This window comes from Rattus rattus, chromosome 15 (genome assembly GCF_011064425.1).
Source record: "Rattus rattus isolate New Zealand chromosome 15, Rrattus_CSIRO_v1, whole genome shotgun sequence".
Lineage (NCBI taxonomy): Eukaryota > Metazoa > Chordata > Mammalia > Rodentia > Muridae > Rattus > Rattus rattus.
Genome location: NC_046168.1, coordinates 22,210,735 through 22,226,967, shown reverse-complemented (window position 1 = coordinate 22,226,967; position 16,233 = coordinate 22,210,735). Strand labels below are relative to the sequence as shown.

The window sequence follows — 16,233 nt, the reverse complement described above, 5'->3', positions numbered from 1 at the left end:
ATAGTTCCTGCCCCTATGGTCAAAAATGCCCCAGGTTGGGGGACAGAGAAGCCTCTCCTAGGGCTATAGAATGGATAATTACATTGGCCAGCTCAACAGCTTTCTCCAGAGAATAAATCTTAAGAACAATTTTTGAAGCAGGAAACAACGTCTCCTAAGAACTAGCGGACCATGAAGTTAAACAATCTGTCTTCTCCTAGGAAACAATCTTGGAGACAGAGAGGATTTTTCACTGTTATTCTATGACGCCCATCCCTGCCCCCCTCAGGTTGTGGTTTCTCCTTTAAATACCTCTTCTCCCAGCCTCTCAGGGTCGAACTCCACTGCCCCTGCATGAATCTTTCTAGACCCCAGTGCACTGGTTGCTATCGATAAACCTCATGTAATTACAACAAGGACGGTCTTGTGTGAGTTCTTGGGGGTTCCTCATCCTGAGACTTGAGTGAGGTCTCCCACTCTGGGGTCTTTCATTTGGGGGCTGAGTCGGGATGGGTGACCACCCTCGTCTCCAAAGACCCACTTGGAGGTGAGATAACATCTGTGTCTTTGTCTGTGTCTGTGTTTTGTGCGGCTAAACTCTGGGTCTGTATTTGCTACTCTGGGTCTGTATTTGCTCGTGAGTTCTGAGTTCTGGTTTTGCAGTCACTCCCCATCTCGGGCTGAGAGGGAGGCTCGTTTCTCAGGAGAGAGAAGCGAGTGTGGACCAGGCGTGCCTAGGGCTCACTGATTGCACTGCCCTGGGAGACGTCCCAGGAGGTGAGGAGGGACCCCCAGGACGCCTGGGAGATTCCCATCTGGGTGCCTGTGAGGATTCAGTGATTCTCTAGATTGGAGAAAAGACCTGCCCTCCTGGCCATCTGTATTTCAGGTGGTTTTTCTGTGTGTCTTAGGTCTTTGTTTTGTGTTCTGGTTGGGAAAGAGGGGTGATGTGGAATCCGCTCCCCTTCATCTGTTTTTGGTGAGCCCCTCCATCTGAATCAGTTTGGTTTGTGGTGATCTTGTCGCACTTCTGTTTTTTTGTCTGTTAATCTTTTGAGGTAAGCCTAGTGTCATTTGGAGGCTGGTTCTCTTGAGAGGCAAAGCCACCAAGCTGACACTGAAGAGAGGTACTCCTTAAGGGAAAATCTAAGTCAGGAGACAGCCGGTAACAGATGGCTGCCCTCTCTTGTTTCATAGACAAAAGTTGTGCTTATTTACAATGGCCTTTTGGTCCCAAAGAGCCTCCTGGTTTAGTTGTGTGTGACTAAATGCTGTTTGCCCTCTTCAGTAGACCTCTATTCTAGCTCTTGTTTTCTCCCATCCCATTTGAGATGCTTGTTAGTAGCTCAAGGTCTTCTTTACCACTGAGGAAAGACAGAATCCTACTGGAGGCCAGAAAGAAGGTTCCACACGGATGAGAAGGCCCTCAATTCAGACGCCTGAAGGTAAAAGTGCTCCAGGTCTGCCGCCAGGCTCAAGGTGGGTCTCTGAGGGGGGAAAATGCCCCATCTGGCTAAGATAAAGTTCAAAGAGTTAAGCTAAGTTGCTGAAAAAAAAAAAAGAGAACTAAAGAGATAAAAGATGAAAGCATATACTGCCACAGTAGTTAACCTGGGTTACCTGACAACAGAAGAGAATTCCTGGCTAAAAGATAATGCCACTGGGTCAGGGACTGCCAAAAAGAACAAGAGGGGCCACTGGAAAATCCTCTGGCTATGTACAGAATAAAAAGGGAAGTGTGGATACAGGGACCCAATGCCTGTACCTTGAGTGGACTGACAACGAACAATACTTATGGACTGCCGAAGAACAGTGGACCTTTTAGAACCCCAGTTCATAGTCATCCCTGACTGCCCTATCCCTATAGAAATTTGCTCTCCAAAATACAGTGTGGGCTGATGGCTGGGTGAGATGTATGCATATCTACAGACTGTGTATGTGGAGCTTAAGACCTGTCTCAGTGTAAGTACCTGATGCTGGGAGATGTGCTTATTGCCATTCTGCCTGGAATACACTGTTCCTGCCAGCACATCACCCAATCCAGGACAATAAACTGTGATAAGTGGCTGATGTTTGCCTTTGAATAAGTGTCCCAAAAGACCACTGATAAAAACATTCTCCACGGGTGGGACAATCTGGTCACCTTGCTGCCCATCCAGACCTGGACCACCACAGCACAGTGTCAAGCACTTTCATTAGCCCATAGTGGAAAAAAAAGACCTCTCTGGAAGACTGGCTGATTGACCGCTGCTGAAAGCCGAGGACCTTGTCTGAGCGCCAGTTCTCTTCATGAATAGGGAAGAGATTCCATGGGGCAGTAACAAAGCAGATTGGCTCAGGAAATGGCTATGCGGAGCCTATCCTGGTTACAGGCCTGCAAGGGCAGCCACTGGGAACTGGGATTGGACTGCATGGCCTCACTTAGAATGTAAAACAGAAGAAAAAGGCCCAAATTGCTAAACAAAAAAAAAAAAAAAAAGACAATGGGACTTGAGGGGAAAAGCTGGGGAACAAGGAAAAACTCCTTTGCCAAATACAGAAATGGACTCATTTAGGAGATAAAAAAGTTTGTCAAGTAGTTAAGTGGTATAATAGACTTTAAGATTTTTGGTAGAGGCAATTATAAGATATGTCAATAAGTGAATGTCCCAAGCAAACAGGGCTCCTCAAACGGTTAAATCATCAAGAAGATACTGGAAGAAATCTTCCCCGGAATGCAAGGGAATCTGGTCAACAACAGGCCCTATTTCAACCTGCTGGTAAGCCAGGGTGTGGCCAAGTATTTAGAAGTTAAAATTACATTGTATTTACAGACCTCAAAGTTCAGGACACTCTACCCTGACCAAATTGACCATGGAGACTGGCACAGACTGGGTGATACTCCTTCCTTCTTGCTCTCTTCAGAGCAAAATACACATTCAGCCTTTACCCCTTTGAGATCTTAAATGCACCCCCCTGACATGATGATGTTACAACCAGATGTCATAGTGCCAAGTAATAATGATTTGTGAGCTAAAGACCTACAGGTGATACAGAATTGCTCAGGGCAGCAGACCTGGATCCCTGGGAAGTCCTACTGAGGACATTCGAGCCCAAGGACTGTACCTGGTGCTGCTGACCACTGAAAATTCTCAGCCCTCCAGAAATGTACTAGCTGTTGGGGCTGAGAGCTGAGTTAAAGGGAAATTCAGTCATGTTTGTCCTGGGTTCTATCAAGATAGGTGTGGGATAGGTTTGAAGAAAATGATATAACATTGCATATGCAACCCTAACACTTCTTGGGACTGTGCCTCGACAATCATAAGTTTAGGTTCTAAAAAGCTGGTCATGACCTCAAGGTTTTGTCAAATCCTGATGCTAAAGACTTAAAGACACAAAAGGAGTTGAGTTACTTAGGTACTATCTAGGTGCTGGGAGAAAATGAAGAGAATTCAGAACTGCCATTCAAAGGTTCCTGAATAAACTTAGCAAAGCAAGGCAGACACAGAAAGCCTGGTTAGAGCAGATCCCCTTGGTTTGCTACCTGGTGTCCACCTTGATGGGACCCTTAATCATCCTCCTCCTAATCCTCCTCTTTGGCCCCCCTCATTCTAAACAGCCCAGTTCATAAAGAACAGACTCAGTCATTCAGGGATTACCCAACAATACTCTGGGCTTAAGACAACAGGAAGAGATTCCTTATTTTTTTTTTAATCTAAAAGAAAATTAAAGACCCCACTTAGCAACTTATTTTACAAGGCTGTATTGATGACTGGTTCAGGGAAAGGTTAGAACCTGTTGTGGCTGCCAAACAAGATGTATATGGTTGCATGGAAAGGAAAGGTTTGGCGCCTGACAATGAGAAAAGCCGGGAGAGGTCCCAAGGGATAGATGTTCCAGGAAGGTAGCTAAGGAACTTGCCCCCGGCTGAACCCTTGCCACATTAGAATCCACAATTATATCCCTGTAAATGCATCTGTGACCTATAAAAAGCCCATCACCTCAGGCAGTCCCAGTGAAAACCCCCAGGTGTCTGTGCATTTCTGACAATAAAACCAAATCCTCTTGCTAATTGCATCCGGTGGTCATCTGGTCATTGGTTAGAGGACCTCCATCCAGAAGTTCTCCCTGGAACTTTTCAATACCCTGTCTCCAAAAATAAAATTCTATTGAAATGGGAGAGGACCTTGGATGCACTCTATAGCACACCTAACTTTTAGATAGTTATGAAGGATACTATCTGAAAAAATACAATTTATGTGTGGAGTGGCTCAAGGTGGAGCAGTAAACAATATCCTAGACTTTATTTAATCTATAGCACCAGAATAATAATGATAATGATGATGATGGTAATAATAGAAGATAAAAACAAAGGGGAAAAAATCATCTGGGCTAGAGAGATCATCCATTCAGTAAAGTACCTGCCACCCAAGCCCTAGGACCTGACTTCATTCCCACTGGCCCCATGGAGTCGGCTGCAGCAGTATGCATCTATAATTCTAGCACTGGGAAGCTGGGGATAGCGGGAGCCAAGGAGCTTGCTGATTGATCGGTCTAGTTGATTTAGTACATTTCAGTTTCAGTGAGTCCCTGTTCAAACAGTTAAATATAGAAGGACAAGGGAAAACAGTGGCATCAACCTCTGGCTCATGTGCATGTACACACACACACACACGATGACAACAGAAGAAATATAATAGGAGCTATTAATTCCAGCATTAGGGCAAGACCTGGATCTAGGAAGTCCTAAGGGACAAGGCTCCAGTATACAGAAATACAGAAATGCAGTTACAGAGAAGGCTGGTAGAGACAAGAGAAGAGCCTTGCAATGCAACCACAACGGGAAGGACAGAGGTCTAATGGCCTCAACTCTTTCAAATGCTCACAGCAACCTTAGTGTGGTACAGTAAGGAGAAATGAAGACAACTAGTGGGGGTTCCTGCAGCAGCAGGCCAAAGCCTGTTGGCAATCTGACTGATCACCGCTTTGGGTCATTATCTCAGCCCTGCGAGCCATGTCTGGGATTATCTCTGGGCTTAGGGAGTCATTTTTTTTTTAATCCTTTATCTTAAGGTGATTGTCGCTAGGGCCTGTTGTGTCTGGTAACTAAGGTAACTGCAGGAAAGAAAGGCTTGGGAAAGCTCAAGAGGATAGATGGAACAAGACGGAACCAGAAACAAATTAAACAGTGACTATGCCCCACCTCAGGCATCAAACCATTGCATTTCTATGAAAAATCTCAGGGACCTCACATGCAGAGTGTTGGACAGTTTTCCTATTTAAATATGTGTCCTTAAACATTTTTCTTCTCTCATTCTCCTTTTTTCTCTTTCTCTCTTTTTTTTTTTGTCACCCCGACTGTTCTGGGGATGTAGACCAGGCTGGCAAATCCACAGAGTTCCCCTACCTCTGTCTCCCAAGCCTGGGATTAAGGCTAGGGTACTACAACTGGCTGGGTCCTTTCTTGAGTGGCTTCTTATAGGCCTAGGAAATCAGTGGAACTTCCCTAATGCAACATATGTTTGAAAGAATAAGGGGAGATTTTTATTTCTATCCTTAAACATTTTATTTCATTCTAAGATAGGATCTTGTTTGACAAGCTGGCCTGGGATTTACAGTAATCCTCCTGCCTCAGCCTAAGGGCTAGGATTATTGATGTCAGTCACTGCTTGTAGCAATATCCTTAGACCTTTGTAGGATGATTACTTCTTGTTCTCAGGTTTTTAAATTAATAGAAAAAGTTGATCTATATTTAGTAAACATTCTCTATTTACTTATTTATTTGAGACAGGCTGGCCATGGCAGAAGGTGACCTTGAACTTCTGATCCTTCTGCAGCTGCCTCCCAGTGGTAAGATTACAAGCCCAAACCACCACACCTAATTTTATTTGGTGCTGGGTATCAAACTATATTTTACATTCAGTTTCTAATGGTTCTAAGGATTGAGCCCAGGTACCTTACGGAAACACCCCTTCACCAGGTGACACTGCCTGTACTAATGTCATCTCTCTGAAATTAGGAGATGTAGGCCTGGTGTAGTGACACACACTAATCCCAGAAGCAGAGGCAGGCAGATCTCTGTGATTCAAGGCCAGTCTGGTCTACCTGGAAGGTCCCAGGATATCCAAGGCTACACGTAGAGATCTTGTCTCAAACAAACCAACAAACAGATGGAATTAGGGAGTTTAGACTGGTTATAGACCAGTTACTACAGCATTATAACAACAAAACAAACAAAATAAGAAACAAAAGGACTCCTAGATAACTTAAACACGTGGATTGAAGCGCTTACACAAGCGAAGAATGGAGCCTGGATCAGTGTTTCCTCCAGGTGTCTGATAAACTCATTGATTGAACGTGCGAAGCACAACCTTCAAGGAAAGATTAAAAGATGATTATAGATATCATTATTGCTTTTGTAATCTCTGTTGTTTTCATAAACAAAGCTTTATATGCGAGGTCAGGTAAAGTCCAAAGTGAGGGAGCTGCCTTCTCAGGCTGACTCTGATCACATCTGAAACAGGATTTATACACAGGGCAAGTCCAAGGGCTGAAGCGGGAAAACAAACCATGAAATGTTAACCAAATGGCCAGAGCTGTCAAAACAACCATGACTTCATTGCTTGCTTTTTGATTGTACTTTGTTTGTTCTGTTTTGAAAACTGAGGATCGTTGGTTAAAAGGGGCCAGGCTATTGGTTAAAAGATGGCTCACCAGTTAGGAGCAAGTTCTGCTCTCCCAGAGGACCTGAGTTTGGTTCCCAGTCTACATGCTGGGTGACTCACAACCACTTCTAACTTCAGTTATAGGGGACCCAACACCCTTTTCTAGTCTTGGAGCAGAAGTAGCAGATATGCAAGATACACATGGACATAAACACATGCACACACGCGTGCACACGCGCACACACACACACACACACACCACACACGAGAAGCCAGTAACCCGAGGATCAGAAGTACAAGATAATCCTTGATACCCAGTGAATTAAGAACGTCAGCCTAAAATGCACGAAACTGTCTCAAAGGAAGAAAAAATGATGCGGGGAGAAAAAATTAAATCATCCAACAAGTTATAAGTTATAATTTTAAAGTAGATAACAGGAAATAGTGTATTGTTCTAAAATAAGAACCTTGAATAGTATAAATATTATAAAGTCTATTTAAAAATGTACACTTTGCCTTTCTGGCGTGACGACCTCCCCATGAGAACACGCCTCTCGAAAGGATCTCCTTCATCCCTCTCCAGAAGAGGAGAAGAGGAAACACAGGAGAAAGTGCCTCGTGCAGAGCCCCAGTTCCTACTTTATGGATGGATGTGCAATGCCCAGGACGCTATAAAATCACCACGGTCTTTAGCCATGCACAAACGGTGGTCGTGTGTTGGCTGCTCCACTGTACTCTGTCAGTAGGAAGGAAGGAAGGAAGGAAGGAAGGAAGGAAGGAAGGAAGGAAGGAAGGAAGAAGGAGCAGCACTGAAAGCCCCTGATTCAAGATGAGTGGGAACCTTCCCAGTAAACACATTTTGGATTAAAATGTACACTTCATGCCTTGCAGACTACCAGAGTTTAATTTCCATCACATCTGACAGTTCACAGCAGCCTGTAAATGCCAGCTCCAGGGACTCTGACACCCTCTTCTGGCTACCAGAGGTACTGCTCTCTTGGGCACATAACAACACACACACACACACACACACACACACACACACACACACACACACACACACGCACACACACACACTATTTTACAAGCACTACCCACAAATAAGCAAACACATAAGCAAACACACAACATACCACACACAAACACAACACACACACTACATACACACCACATACACACCACACATACACGCATTTTATACATATACGCCACTCTTTCTCTCTTTCTCTGTCATAATTGTTTTTTTAAAGATTTATTTATTTATTATATATAAGTACACTGTAGCTGTCTTCAGACACACCAGAAGAGAGCATCAGATCCCATTACAGATGGTTGTGAGCCACCATGTGCTTGCTGGGATTTGAACCCATGACCTCCAGAAGAGAAGTCAGTGCTCTTAACCGCTGAACCATCTCTCTAGCGCCCCCCTCTCTCTATATATATATATGTGAATATATATTAGGGTTTCTATTGCTGTGATAAAACACCATGACCAAAAAGCAAGTTGAGGAGGAAAGGGTTTACTCAGTTTTTGCTTCCCCATCACTGTTCATGTTCAAAGGAAGTCAGGACAGGGACCTGGATCCAGGAGCTGATCAGAGGCCATGGAGGGCTGCTGCTCATTGGCTTGCTTAACACAACTTGCTCAACCTGCTTTTTCAAAATTAATTATTCTGTTTGTTTATATCTCAAATGACATTCCCCTTCCCCGTTACCCAGTCACAACCCCCCCATTCCATTTACTTTCTTCTCCCTCCTCTTTCCCTCTATGAAGGTGCTCCCCCACCCACACACCCACTCCTGCCCCACTGCTCCAGCATCCCCCCTACACTGGGGCACCAAACCTCCACAGGATCGAAGGCATCCCCTCCCACGGATGTCAGACAAGGCCACCCTCTGCTACATATGTATCCGGAACCAAGGATCCCTCCTTGTACACTCCCTGGCTGGTAGTCTAGTCCCGGAACACTGGATGGTGTAGCCAGCTGACATTTTTCTTCCTATGGGGTTACAATCCCCCTCCACTCCTCTAGTCCTTCTGTCAGCTCCCCCACCGTGGTCCCTAAGCTCAGTCTGATGTTTGACCGCAAGCATCCACCTCTGCATTGGTCAGGTTCTGGCAGGATCTCCCAGGGAACAGCCACACCACAACCTACTTTTTTTTTTTTTTTTTTTTTTATAGAACCTAGGACCATAGGCCCACGGATAGCTCTACTCATATCAATACCTGTCGTAGTCAGTGTTCCATTGCTGTGAGGAGACACCATGACCATTGCAACTCCGTAATAAAAAGCATTAGGTTGGGGCTGGCTTACAGTTTCAGAGCTCCAGTCCATTGGCAGCATGTCAGGAAGCCTGGCGGCACACAGGCAGACATGGTGCTGGAGGGTCTGAGGATTCTCCATCTGGATCTACAGGCAGAGGAAAGAAAGAGACATATTTGAGCACTTGAACCCCCAAAGCCCACCCCAGCAATATACTTGATATACTTCTTCAAACAAAGCCACACCTCCTAATCCCTGCCAAGTAGCACCACTCCTTAAATGACCAAGCATTCAAGCAGATGAGCCTATGGGGCCCACTCCTATTTAAGCCACCACAGTAACTATTGAGGGAAATGCCCTACGGCTGATGCATTTTATAAATTTTTGTTATAGAGGCATTTTCTTAATTAAGGTCCCCTTCTCTCAGATGACTTTAGCTCATGTCAAGTTGATATAAAACAATCCAGCACAAATACCACATACACCACCCATCTTGTGTACCGCCTCACACATATGTACACCACACAGAATCCCACCTTGACACATGCACACACACACTCAATATCACACACACCTCACACACACATACCACACAAACAAATACAAATTAAACCTAACAAACGCATAAAATGATTTTTATAAGTACAAGCATCCTCTATTCAGAGTTGAAAAGTATACTATGTTTTATACATTATTGCAAACATTCACTGGCACAAAACACCTTGCAGTGGGGAGAAGGCGTGGAAAGTTGATTTTCAAGCTCATTTCTATGAAGTGCTGTTATAGTGCTGACTTTGCAAATCACAATTTCAAACTGCGTTTTCTTTTTCTAAAAAAAAAAAAAAATCACTCAAGGTTTCTGAGGCTGAAGTGGTTGCTTCAGAGAAGGGGGAAGGGGTGGACATGTCAAAGAATTTCTCTTTCTCTTTCAGTGCCCACACACTTCAGGGCATCATCTGCCTGCCTCTATCTGGAATAAAAAAAAAATGGCTCACCATTCTGGATGGCTCTCTTAGCAAAGTTGCCTATCTGGTGATCACCGTTAACCACCATAGCTCTTGCATGGCATTTGGACATACTGAATGATTAGCAAAATGATTGTTTTTTGTCTTTGTGGGTTGTATTCACCCCATTGCTCAGGTTGAACAGGAAGTTGCGTGTGTATTTGTCGGTCCCTGTCTTCTGTTGGCTTCATCCTGAGAATAATCTCTCCACAGAATACTGGGGCAAATTCATTGTCTTCTGCACAGGGCCTTTGATGAAGCTCCCCCAGCATGCCACATTAGATGGTGCCGGCAGTAAGTGCCTTTTAGAGCCCCACTGAATACCGTAGGACACATTTTTGCTCCCCTGATGGCTGTTAGCTGGATATGTGAAGGGGAGGCCAGAGTCACACTCTGGGACAACCAGGTGACACAGACGCAGCTTGATGTCTCACTGTGCTTAGCACGGGCATCCAGGAAAGCCATTGTGACCTCTCTTCATTTGCGCTTTTCTGCAGTGTGTGGCCCACAGAGGAGGGTCTACATCCTCAGTGAGGGCACGAGCTATGATCCTGGATGTTGACCCTAAACTCACATGCCCGTCTACATGGTTTGGTTCCTGTTAGCCTAACAGTTGCATGTGTGGCCTAAAGATTACCATTGTAATTACTGATGAGGACTCTACACACCGACACTTCAGCCCTACTCTACTCCACATTCTTTTTTTTTTTTTTTTAATTTTTTTTTAGATATATTTCTTTTACTTACATTTCAAATGTTACTCCCTTCCTGGTTTCCTGTCCGTAAGCCCCAATTCCCTCCCCTCTCTTTCTCCCATAAGGGTATTCCTCCTATACATTCCCCTTACTGCCCCCCACCATATTCCCCTGCGCTGGGGGTCCAACCTTGGCAGGACCTTTCCAACAAGGTTATTCTCTGCTACATATGCAGTTGGAGCCCTGGGTCAGTCCATATATAGTCTTTCGGTAGTGGTTTAGTCCCTGGAAGCTCTGGTTGGTTGGCATTGTTGTTTTTATGGGGTTGCAAGCTCCTTCACCTCTTTCAATCCTTCCTCTAATTCCCCCCAAGGGGGTCCTGTTCTCAGTTCGGTGGTTTGCTGCTAGCATTGACCTCTGTATTGGACATGCTCTAGATGTGTCTCTCAGGAGAGATCTATATCCAGTCCCTTTCCGCATGCATGTTTTAGCTTCATCAATCTTATCTAGTTTTGGTGGCTGTATATATATGGGCCACATGTGGGGCAGGCTCTGAATGGCCATTCCTTGAGTCGCTGCTCTAAACTTTGCTTCCATATCCCCTCCTATGGATATTTTTTCCCCTTTTAAGAAGGAGTGGGAACATCTGCATTTTGGTCATCCTTCTTCATGAGCTTCCTATGGTCTGTGGATTGCATCTTGGGTAACTCGAGCATTTGGGCTAATATCCACTTGTCAATGAGTGCATACCATGTGTGTTTTTCTGTGATTGGGTTACCTCACTCAGGATGATATTTTCTAGTTCCATCCATTTGCCTATGAATTTCATGAAGTCATTTTGATAGCTGAGTAGTACTCCATTGTGTAAATGTACCACATTTTTTGTATCCATTCCTCTGTTGAAGGGCCTCTGGGTTCTTTCCAGCTTCTGGCTCTTATAAATAAGGCTGCTGTGAACATAGTGGTCTACTCCACATTCTTAGGGTCAGCGTTTGCCTTCATCTTTGTTAGCGTTTGACATAAGAATTTGTTTCAGAGGCATGCAAGTTTCATCTTCTTTTCTCTCATTCTTCTTTAGTGTTGTTCCCTCACCTAGTCACAACCCTTGCTTGTCCGTAACCTTTGACTCCAGCACATGCTGGACATGCTGGGTCTGCTACAGTTATCTGGCAGTCTCCCTCTTCTACAAGCCCCTTGGTGTTTGAGTGGTGTCTCAATGAGCTCAGCAATAAGGTGGCAGCAAACTCCTTAGCGGTCTCCACGAGCTGGTAACACTTGGTCCACAGGCTTGTTGTCCAGAGCTGTTCCTGTGTTCTTTCAACTACATGTATAGCATGCAAGGGGGTGTAGGAAGCCATCCTACTGACAACATCACTGGTGGAAAAGTGTGTAAAGTGAATGTAAGTGTTGCTCTCTCTGACCAGACAGCATGTGGTGCATCTATGCTCTGGGTACATTCAGGAAGCAGAGCACCGGGTGTCTGCTATCCACGAGTTTCCTACATTTTTCTTTTAGGTTTGATGCTATGCCCTTATCTAGAAACACTGAGGAAATTTCCAAGATGGCCAACCTTCTTTGTTAGCCTGGCTATCCTGTAGATCTTTTTGTTTTCCTTTCATCCAGATCATCTCCGTCATCATTATCATCAACAACGATGCATTGACCAAGATCATTTATCAACTCAGCAAAAACGTCGCCATTTGTAAATTTACATTTTCTTTTTCCATCCACGTCCCCATCATAATTTTTTTTTTACTAGTTCTTCAGTGAAAGTGCCATCTTGATCAAGAACTTCATGCAAGGAATGCCATGTAAAACAGCTTCATCTTCCACCATAAAATTCTTCTGTAAGGACGACCAAGAATATGTTACATGCACCGATGCACCCAGGGTCTTTAATGGGATGACTCGTGCTGGAAAATCCGAATCAGTGGTAGCTGAAAAAGGAGTCACAATGTGCACAGACTGTGTTCCCTTCGCTGCTTCCAGTTTAAGGCTTCTGTGCTTTCCAAAGTTTCCTGATTAATGGGAGTAAGCACAGCCTTCACTTCTGCAGCTTTTCTGAACATCTTAAGCTGCTCAGTTTCTCATGCTCTGATTTTACAGGATTCCACCAGCAAGCCGGTCCCTTCCCAGATGGCCCGTGGTCTCCCCTCCCCCACGCAGCCACCTCTGCAAGGATTCCACAGCCTTTGATTTCCCACAGAGTGTTCCCTGAGACCCTGTGGAGTGCAAAATGCAGAACCCTGCATTTTTAAAAAATATTTTACACATTGCTAAACCAACCCAATGGTACAGACAAAAGAGAAAGGGAAATCAGGTTACCAATAAACATGTGTGGCTAACAGACATTTTCAGCTTTACATGGTAAAAGTGATTGTTGAAAGTGGTGGGCTTTGTTCGCCTCTGTAGTGCTAGCCGAGGGAGGTACAGGCAAGAGGATCTGGAGTTCAAGATCATTTCCAGTTCCATAGGGAGGTCACGGCCAGCCTGGGCTTCACAAAACCCTGTCCCAGAAGAATAACGACGACACAACTATCATTGATACCAATCATTATAAACAGATGTGTCATGTGATTCCTCCTACAGTATCCTGTGGATTCTGCCTGGTTTGGTCAGCATTTTTCATTCTAAGCCTTGGGAAATGGGCAAATTTGCTTTTGTTTCTTGTCCAGGAATTATTTGGTTCTGAAAAGTCTTTGTGAGAGGGCATGGAGAGAAACCAGTCAAAGCTGGTTTAGTTAGTGTTGCAGGCCTTTAATTCCAGCACCAGGGAGGCAGAGGTAGGTAGGTGGGTCTCTGTGAGTTTAAGGCCAGCCAGGGTTACACAGTGAGACCCTGTCTCAAAACAACAACAAAAATAGCTATGTAAAGTAGGTGCCCTTCAGTAATTCCTCATCTACAGGCAGAGGCAAGAGGATCAGGGCTACAAGGCTGGCCTGAGCTATCTACATGAGAGCGTATCAAGGCTAGAAGAGTCCTGAGGAGTGGAAGTTACAGGCATTTGTGAATAAGCTGATACAGGTGCTAGGAATTGAACTCAGGTTCTCTGCAAGCCCTCTTAATAACTGGGCCATCTTTCCAACCCCTATTAAATACAGTAGGGCTCCCACAAAACTTTAAAGATTGAAATGAAGGACAATTAAAGACCCCAACCACTCCAGTAAAACTCAGCAGATGATGGCATCTCACTCATTACATCTCTAAATGTTCACGTAGTTACATGTGTTTCACTGCTGTGCTTGGGGTATCGTATTTCTCTCTGGTCTGGAGACGATTCTGCCCAGGCTATCCACTCTGGGCAGCAGGCTGGCCTCAAACTCTGTGATTTGCCTGCCTCTACCTCCTGAATGCCAGGATTAAAGGTGTGCACTACCACTGCCTGGCCACTCACTGCTCTTGTAGAGGACCCAGGTTTGGATTCCCAGTACCCATATGGTGTTTTACGACCATCTGTAACTCTAGTTCCAGGGAATCCAAAACCTTTTCCTGACCTCCATGGACACCAGGCACAAACATGGTGTACATACATATACACAGCAAGACACTCAGAGGCATAAAATTAAAGAATTAACTTTTAAAAGAGAAAAAAATTTTCTTCAGTAGTTGTTTTATGGGTGTGAATGGGGGTATAGTACTTAATTTTTATATGTAGTAAGAACAATCTAAGCTTATCCCCGACTAGCTTACAAAGAAATGAGACTCAGACTAGGGTTATTTCATTTGGGTTTGATAATTACTGGGGGGTCACCCCTAATTTACTCTTTTAACTGCAGGTCTGGCTGCCTCCCCAGCTGTGTACCACAGATACTTGCTGTTTCTCCTGGTCATGTGCTCACGGCTCCTCTCCCCTCATGGTGGCTTCCTCCCTCCTCTTCCCCGCTCTGGTCTCTTCTCCTCCAACCAGCTCACTCTAAAACCCACCTAACTCTAATCCTTCCAGTAATTGGCTGTAGCCAATGTTATTTAACCAATACTTTTAAATCAAGGAACAAGGTTTGCACAACAAAAGCTTGTACACCTGAGAAGTTACTCCTAGGTCAAGATCTCTGGATATAGAATTTAGTGTTACAATACATAGCAGTAGACCAAATCTCAACAGTTGTAACTTTGACATTTTGTTGTTGTTTTGTTTTTTAAGCTAAGGTCTCAAATAGCCAAGTCTTCCCTCAAAGTCTTTGCAGTTTGTACTGGTGAAGTAAGTATTCTGAGAATATCTCCTATATTTTAAGACCCTAGAACTTTTGCTGAACATTTTAGCCAGTGTCAATAATACACTTGAGGGGCCGGAGAGACAGTTCAGTAGTTATGAGCATTGGCTGCTCTCATAGAGGTCCCATGTCCAATTCCCAGCACCCACATGACAGCTTATGACTGTAACTGCTGTTCCAGGTGACCCGACACCCTCACACAGACAAACACCAATATATATAAAAAATACAAAGGAATAATGCACTTAAGGAATAAGTCACTTAAGACAAAAAGACTGCTAGCCTACTGTGCACTCAAATTGTTTAACTTACCTTTAAGAGAACAATATAATAAGCAATACTTGCCTTGGATTTCTCATGTAATCAGCTTTTACAACCCGTCCTAATTATAGCTAATGCACAGGTTTAATATTAAGTTAATCAGTCTTCCATGCCCGACCCAGATAATACACGTGTGTCATTTGCTGAAAGCAGATACAGAAATTGAAAGCAACCTAACATCTACCATAAAGGTGGAAAGCACCTACTTGTGGATATCCATTGATAAACAATGATGTTTGTTATCTGGGTCAGTTGGGATCAGTTGGAAACAATGACTTAATTTCTTTTTTTTAAAGATTTATTTATTTATTTATTATATATAAGTACACTGTAGCTGTCTTCAGACACACCAGAAGAGGGCATCAGATCTCATTAGAGATGGTTGTGAGCCACCATGTGGTTGCTGGGAATTGAACTCAGTGCTCTTAATTGCTGAGCCATCTCTCCAACCCAACCTTGAACTCTTTTTTTAAAAAATTTATTTATTTATTATATATAAGTACATGGTAGCTGTCTTCACACACACCAGAATAGGGCATCAGATCCCATTACAGATGGTTGTGAGCCACCATGTGGTTGCTGGGATTTGAACTCAGGACCTCTGGAAGAGCAGACAGTGCTCTTAACCACTGAGCCATCTCTCCAGCCCCCAAGCTTGAACTCTTGATTGTTGTTGTAAAAATATAAAAATAATAAAGAGTAATGATGTCTTTTACCCCGCTAGCTCTGCACAGCGGTGCCCAGATATCTGCTAGATATTGGCGGAAACACATCCTAGCCACACACTTTCCTACACTCAAACCCTCGCATAAAAGAACACACAACACAATAATCTTAGATCCAATTGATAAGATATAATTGCCCACTTAAACATACACAGCCTGGTACCATCCATCCCTTGAGAACACTAATAACAACCTGTAAATACACAGAGCAGAATCTTAACATCACCTGCCATCTTGTCCTGCCACGGCTTCTCCCCCTCTCCTCTGCCCTCCTCTTCTCTTCAAACTTCTCTCCCGCCCATCCTTCCTTCTCCTCCAATGACAGGCCCCCTTCTATCCTGTACCTGCCTCACCTGTGACATCATCCTACACTTGATCTGCATCTTAAAC

General features: G+C 44.2%; 2 pseudogenes; both read right to left on the bottom strand.

Annotated features, from left to right (window-relative positions):
- Positions 1–10,356, bottom strand: part of LOC116884939 — a 41,006-nt pseudogene extending 30,650 nt beyond the window's left edge.
- Positions 10,357–11,682: 1,326 nt separating this feature from the next.
- On the bottom strand, positions 11,683–14,442 carry LOC116884938 (annotated as a pseudogene).
- Positions 14,443–16,233: the final 1,791 nt, after the last annotated feature.